The sequence below is a fragment of the Marmota marmota genome, unplaced genomic scaffold (assembly GCF_001458135.2).
Source record: "Marmota marmota marmota unplaced genomic scaffold, marMar, whole genome shotgun sequence".
Classification (NCBI taxonomy): Eukaryota; Metazoa; Chordata; class Mammalia; order Rodentia; family Sciuridae; genus Marmota; species Marmota marmota.
Window position 1 is genome coordinate 40193533 of NW_026000108.1, and position 7788 is coordinate 40201320.

Below are 7788 nucleotides of genomic sequence, written 5' to 3' on the forward strand. Positions count from 1 at the left end.
CAATCTTGGTTTTTATCCTCAAGGAGGAGAAAGGATGGTAAAAATCTGCTTGAGAGGTCGTCCTCAAGGTGAGGCCGGTAATTAGGAACCACTGACCTTTCTGGGAGGAAAAAGAAAAGGATCGTTGGGTTTTTGTTTAATATCTAGACTAAATTGTTTAGAGCAGTTTCAGGTTCACAAGAAATTTGAGCAGAAAGTACAGTGTCCCCGTCCCTCCCCACACACAGCCTCGCCACTGTCAACATCCTGCACCAGCGATGACATTGATTACAATAGACGAGCCGACAGTGACAGGCCATGATCAATCAGTGTCCACAATTTGCACTAAGGTTTGCTCTTGGTGGTGAACAGTGGGCTTTGACAAGTACATAATAATATGTGTCTATCATTTCACTACCGTACTGAGGTGACTGTCCCCAAATCATCCACCCGCCTGCTCTTCACTCTTCTCCTCAACCCCAAACAACCACCGAGATTTTTATCGCACTGTCTCTTCATAGAGTTGGACTCACACAGTAAACAGGCTTTCTTCTTTGCTTAGTAATGTGCATTCATGCTTCCTCGTGTCTCTTCAGAGCCTCAGTATCTCATTTCTTTTTAGCACTAAATAACCTCCCACCATTAGAGGTAGTGTTCACACTCACTCGCCTGTTAAAAGCCAGACTCTGGCTTCCAGAACTTCAAGAACTGTTGTTTTCTGTGTGGCGATTGTGAATAAAGCTGCTATAAACATCCATAAGGAGGTTTTTGACTCATTTGGGTTAAAAAAAAAAAAAGATTGGTTTTGAAACAAACATGACAGACACTATCCCTCACACCCACCATTATAAGCAAACTCAGCACAATCAGAAGGATCCCACACTCTGTGCAGGAATGCGGGTTCCATGTGCTGAAGCCGAGGACACAAATCAGGTGCCTCTGCCCTCATTCGTGGTCCAATTGATCAACACATGAAGTTCCTAAGAAACACAACCGAATTCAGCATGTGCTAAAGGAGAAATTCTGAAATAAGGGGGTGGAAGTTGAAGAGTTACCCGGACTTCAAACTAAACAGAGGGAAAGAAAGAAAAAGTGGGACCTCTCCTGAAAGTTAGTCCCTAAGTCGCTGAGTGACACAGGAAAGCACGGGCAGCATCCTGGTTTCCCCCCTGCCCTCCAGTCTCTCACTCCCAGCAGCCTCCTCCGCCCAGCAGAACACACTGTCAGTCCTGGGCACCCCCATGGAAGAGAGGAGGGGGCCTGTGAGCCAAGTAACATGGACAAGTCAAAGGGCCCATGTCCAGATGTAAATGTGTTGTCCTGTGGACTGGGCCAAATGATGGTCCCCCAAAGGTATACCCATGTCCTGGAACCTGAGGATGTTACCTTATTTGGAGAAGGCATCTTGCAGATGTAATCAACTTAATGATTTTAAGAGGAGGAGATCATCCCAGGTCATCTAGATGAGTAGTGTCCTTTTTTTTTTTTTTTTCATTTAGCACTTTTTAGTGTAAGTTATATATGGTTCCTTCATTCCAACATCTTCTCAGTTGTCACTTCTTTCTATTTGCCCTTTTCCTTTCCCACTTGGCAAGGTTTGGCCTTCCATTCTAGGATCTTTTCGTGGTCTTTGTCCAGGTTTAGCCTGGCTATTACAACCTTGCTGGGGTGAATGTCCATATGCACAGCTGTGCAAATGGACTTTTCCCACTGCGTCTATTCAATAGAGATGACATGATTCTTCTGTAAACCTGGACCAGTGTCCTCACCCAACCTGAACTTCATCATCCTCCTGGATGGGTGTAGATAGAACCTTGTGCTTCTGTCTCAGCTCTTTGGAGAGGGGAAGACATTATCTTCCTGCGAATGTGGGAAGGTGCATTGAAATGTCTTTTGCAGTTTCTTGTTTCCATCAAAAGTCACAAAAGCATTGAACTTCATTTTGGCCGCAAAAGGGAAAAGGTCTACGCATTTCTTCTGGTTTTGTAAGTTAACTGAGTAATGTCCTTATAAGAGACGCACAGAGGAGAAGACACAAGTAGAGACAAAGTGACCAGAGGCAGAGAATGGAGTGGTGCCACCATGAACCAGGCCCCAGAAGCTGGAAGAGGTTGAGACCAGCCTAGAGAGGGCATGGCCTGCTGACACCTTGATTTCCGGCAGAACTTCAAGAGGATTTCTCTCTATTGTTTTAAGCACCCTGTTTGTGGTGATTTGTTACAGTAACCACAGGAAAAGAATGTATCCTCCTATGGACATTTTCATTTAATAAACACGATATATTGATTGATGATAATTGTATTAGACACTGTCACTGCCCCTCACCATCTGAAACCCCACCCAATGTTTTGGGGTGTATTGTTTCACTTAGGTGCAATGATCTAGGCTATGAAGTTCTAGTCTTTGCAGACAGGCACTGGCGGGCAGCAGTGCTCGGGCAAGGAGCGGCTGCAACCTGGCAGCAGAAGCTGGCCCCGCAGCTGCCACTCCTAGGAGGCTGATCTCACACCAGCTACTGCCAGAGAGGAAATGAGTGTTTTCCGTAGGGCTCCACTTAATGTACAGTGGCTTAAAATGGAGCCCATTTTAAATGCATCATCTGGTTTAAATTCATGCACTGAAAAGGATAAATACCATCCCCCTCAGAACATCAAAGCCCCCATCATCTTTTCCTCCACCCCTAGATAATGTAAAGTCTTTTTGTGTTTCAGAAATGTTCAAACCAAGAGTCCTGACAGTTAAATCTGGAAAAAAAGCAATTTTCACATGGGATCTTGAAATACTCTTTTTATAAGTCAACTGTTCCTGTTTTCTTGTAAACTGTGAGCACTGGTTTAGTTAATACGTACTGTCAATTAAACCTGATGCACAGAAATGACACTTTGGAATTCCCTGGTGGTGTGTTTGGGATGAGTGTTTCACAACCTGGCTCCTCTACCACGTAGGAAAGAGGAAATGCTTCTTAATGTTTGGAAACATAATTCAACCACGTTAAAAACCAGTCTGGGGTACATTAAGCAATCAAGAGCTTATTTGCTATTCAGCCCTCATAAAAAGATGTTTGCCACTGTCGGTGCTTTCCCTGGACGAATCATTTCTGGAAATCAAGAAGAAACTCACCTCTTTCCTTTCTATTGGTACATTATAATTATACATATCATTGGGCTTCAATTTTTTTGTAACATATTCATACATGCACACAACATAATTTGGTCAATTTCATTCCTCAGTACCTCCCCTGTCCCCTTCCTCTACCCTACCAGTCTGTCTTCCATTTTCATGAGATTATCCCATCCCCCTTTCTTTCCTTTTTTCTCTGGATTTCCACATAGGAGAGAAAATATATGATTCTTGATTTTCTGATTTTGGCTTATTTTGCTCAACATAATGTTCTCGAGTGCCATCCATTTTCCTGCAAATGACATAATTTTTTAAAAATTTTTTAATCTGTTTTAATTAGTTACACATGATGGTATAATGACCTTGACATAATTTTGTTAAGAAGAAACTCAACTCTTGAATAAAGCCAGGGAGAAGTTAGATGGCATCTCCTTTCACTTTGTAAAAAGGAGGAACCATTCTAATTTGCCCTCAGCCAAAATGCTGAAGTTGCCATCTCAGTTCCTGCAGGGGAAACAATGTCCAGAGGACCCACTTTCCCTTCTACTATCCTGTGATCCCCATAACAAGGCAGATCACCAAGGGCTGCATCTTTAGTTCCTGGTCAGACATAATGAGATTTATTCCCAAGTGTTCAGATTCTGATTCACTCTCTTTAGAGGCAAAAGAAAGTCTGTTTTTCCTCCAACCTGAAATTACCTTGCAGGACTTTGGGTCATTAGGGAATCCGAGAATTCCTCCATGAGAGCCAGTATCTGTTGATGTCTTCCAGTATATCTCAAGTAAATGTGAAGACTTTCTAACTGGATTGAGTGACATTTACAAGGGGCATCTGGGTAGGAAGCAGTAAATAGCTTTAGAAAAGGGGCAGGGTTATCTTGAATTTGTAGGTCTTGCAAATATTTATGCAAGGTGCTAAAAAGTAGCATCTTCTCTTCTTAAAATTATTGGCCAAAGTGGGCTTATGACATTACTTTGAAAGTAAATATTGCTGCAACATTCTAAATAGATTTATTAGGCCCGTCACCAGCAGCCAAATATTTATGTAAGCTCTGTGGGTTGAAAAGGTAGTTTAAGGAGACTGTTTTAACCGCAACTTTGTAAATGTTTAAGGTAACATCCTGTCTCTTTGAAACCTTCCCACCTAGCCATATCATCATATTTATAATGAAGAGACAACGTACTCAGAGTGATGCATTATTTCCTGCCTTCCAACATTAGGCTTCTGTCCTTTTATCACAGCTGAACAGAAACAAGAAATGGTTTCAGAGAAAGATCCTTCCATGTACTACCTGGGGAAACGTCACCAAAAATGTTAACAGTTGCAGTCAAGAGAGGGAGAAAATAGAAACTTAAGATGTAAAAAAAAAAAAAAAAAAGGAATGATTTTAAATATTATGAATAAGTCTTGCTTACACACACAGATGCATTTAAAGTCTGCATACATCTTTTCCCACTTTTTTATTGGTGCATTATAGCTGTACATAATGATGGCATTTGTTGTTACATATCATACTTGCACACAATATTACAATATGATTTGGCCAATCTCACTCCCCAGCACTTTCCCCTCCTCCCCATCTCCCACCCCTTAGTTCAGTTTCTCCACTGATTTCTCTTTGATTTTGAGGGGATTCACTCCCAACCTTTTTTATTTCCTTTTTCCTCTCTAGCTACCACATGTGAGAAAAAAAATATATATATGACCCTTGACCTTATGAATTTGACTTATTTTGCTTAGTCTGACAGTCTCTACTTGCATCCATTTTTCTGCAAATGACATCATTTCATTTTTATTTATGACTGATTGCGTATATAGACCATGTTTTCTTTACCCATTCATCCATTGATGGACCCTAGAGCGGTTCTGTAGTTGGGCTATTGTGAATTGTGCTGCTGTAACATGTATCAGTGTAGTAAGATGACTTTAATTATTCAGGATAAATTCTGAGAAGTGGTATTGCTGGGTTATATGGTGGTTCCATGCCTAGGATTTTTTTTTTTAATTTTTAGTTGTATATGGATACAATGCTTTTATTTAATTTATTTATTTTATGCGGTGCTGAGTATCAAACCCAGTGCCTCACATGTGCTAGGCAAGCACTCTACTACTGAGCTACAGCCACAGCCCTCCATGCTTAGTCTTTTAAAAATTTTTTATTTGTTCTTGTTAGTTATACATGACAGCAGAGTGTATTTTGACATATTATAATACATGGAGTATAACTTCCCATTCTTGTGATTATGCATGATGTGGACTTTTACTGGTCGTGTATCATATAGGAACATAGGACAGTTATGTCTGATTCATTCCACTGTCTTTCCTGTTCCCCTCCCCTCCCCTTCCCTTCATTACCCTTTGTCTAATTCAATGAACTTCTATTCTTCCCTCCCTTACCCCCTTATTGTGTGTTAGCATCTGCATATCAGAGAGAACATTCCTATGCCTAGTCTTTTAAGGAGCCTCCATACCATTTCCATAGTGGGTTGAACTGATTTTCAGTTCCACCAACAGTGTAAAAGTGTTCCTTTGTCTCCACATCCTCTCCAGCATTTATGATTATTTGTATTCTTGATGACCGCCATTCTGACTTGTGTGAGATGAAATCTCAGTGTAATTTTGATTTGTATATTTGTTTTGATTTGTATATTTTAAACTAATCTATTTTGCTGTAGATGTGCCTCAGTAACTACTAATGAAGTTTGGTCTCCAAGTCTGGTCTAGTTGTTAGAACAAACTGTGTGTGTGTGTGTGTGTGTGTGTGTGTCTAGTTGAGTGAATTCTGGGCTTTACTAAGCTCGGATCAGTCCCATTTGCTTGTGATCATGTTGGTCTCAATATCAGATTATGATACATCAGCAAAGACTCTTTGAGTTGCAAGTATAAGAAACCAAACTCAAATTAGCTCAAACAACAAGAGCCCTGCTAGCATTGGCTAATAAAATAGAAAAAGCCGGGGATACAGCTTCAGGTACAGTTGGATTCAGATACTGAGCACTATTGCTAAAATCCTTTGCTCTACTTTCCTTTTGATTGGCCTTGCTCAGACAGCTTAACTGCTAGAGTAGACATGATGAGCAGCCACAGCTCTGGGTTTTCATCTACCAGCTTATTGCACCACAGACAGAAGCTTGGCCTACACCAGAAGACATGTCTCTTCTCAACAGTCATTGTAACTTTATGTGGCTTACCCAGAACCAGGGACATCATGTAGTGGTCATGGTCAGCTGTGATTTACCCCATCAATTGAAAAATCAGAAGGTGTAGTTATGAGGGGAAAAATTAATGTGAGTGAAGTAACGGAAAAAGGGGTTTGGCTAATGGATGGGGAAAGACAATCAAAACGAACCAAACTCAGATCATGAAAGACTAATTGGTATGTGTGTTGAGATATTGCTTAGAGACCAGAAGCCACCTGTGAATCTTGTAGTCAGTGACCTGGCCAAGACCTCACTTCATGCAGGGAGAGGATGAGGAGGTCAGCAAACTCATTCATTTGTGAGTTTACAAAATACCCATCGCTGAATATTTCTCCAGATCTGCCCAAACTTGCTAGCATCCAGAAAGGATTAACCTAATACCAGAGTTAAGGACTAGGACAATTTATCCCCAAACATGATCCCTCTTTCTCTTGAGCTGCATGTGAAAATTCAGATTCCTGGACCCCCTCGTCATGCTCTCTGGGTATGGGCTATGTACATTTTGATAGGCTGGATATCTGCATTTTAGCATGCTTCCTAGGAGATTTTTTATGAACTGGTTTCCATGATAAAATCTGAGAATTTGGGGTATGAGATATATGCTTCCACTTTTTCCATTTGGAACTTGCTTGTCACTTAGCAGGTGTTAAATACACAAAAGGCCACGGCCCCACATTATGACTAAAATATGGATAGGGTACTTAGGAAAAAAAAGGTTGGTGTAGAATGAATTATTGGCCATCAACTTTTCACCTCAAGAACCACCTTCTTGTCTTGACCTCCAGTTGGCAGAGTATATTTTTGCCTCTTGACTCTGAGTTTGGTCATGTGACTTGCCATGGCCACTGGAGTCTGGACGATCTCAGACAAGACTTAGACCTTCAGTATGTCCCACTTGTCCTCTCACACTTCCCACAGAACCCAAGAGAAGCTTGCCCTGAAATGAGTTGCTGCATTGCATTCTGAAACCAAAGTACACACATTGGAAGCTTATCTCCCCAGGTAAGTTCAGCAGGCCCACTAGTTAAAGCAAAGCCTTCCCCATAAGTCAAACCTACTTCAGTGGACCCCAAGATTGCTGACAGATTCATAAGAAAAAGCAATTACCATTTTAAGTCACTGAATTTGGGGTGATGTGTTGCATAGCATTGTTGTAGTAACGGCTACTAGCCAGTGTATTCAGAGGTTGGAAATGTCTTTGGGGGATTGGTTAGGTTGGGTTGGGGCTGATCCCCTACTTGTACTGAAAAAAGCAATTTGGAGGACAAGCAGTTGCCACTTCACTAGGAGGGGTCTTTTTGGGTGAAATGTGGCTAGCTCCACCCAGAGGAGATGAGAATGAGACCTGTGTTTACTAGTTTATTTGTTTGTTTGTTTTGGTACCAGGGATCGAACCAGGGGTGCTTAACCACTGAGCCACTTCCCCAGCCCTTTTTTATATTTTACTTAGAGGCAGGTTCTCTCTGAGTTGCTTAGGGCCTCACTAAG

At 41.4% G+C, this 7788-nt stretch overlaps 1 pseudogene; it reads right to left on the minus strand.

Moving 5' to 3' along the window:
• Window positions 1-1509: 1509 nt before the first annotated feature.
• On the minus strand, window positions 1510-1920 carry LOC107138960 (annotated as a pseudogene).
• Between the last annotated feature and the right edge of the window lie 5868 nt (window positions 1921-7788).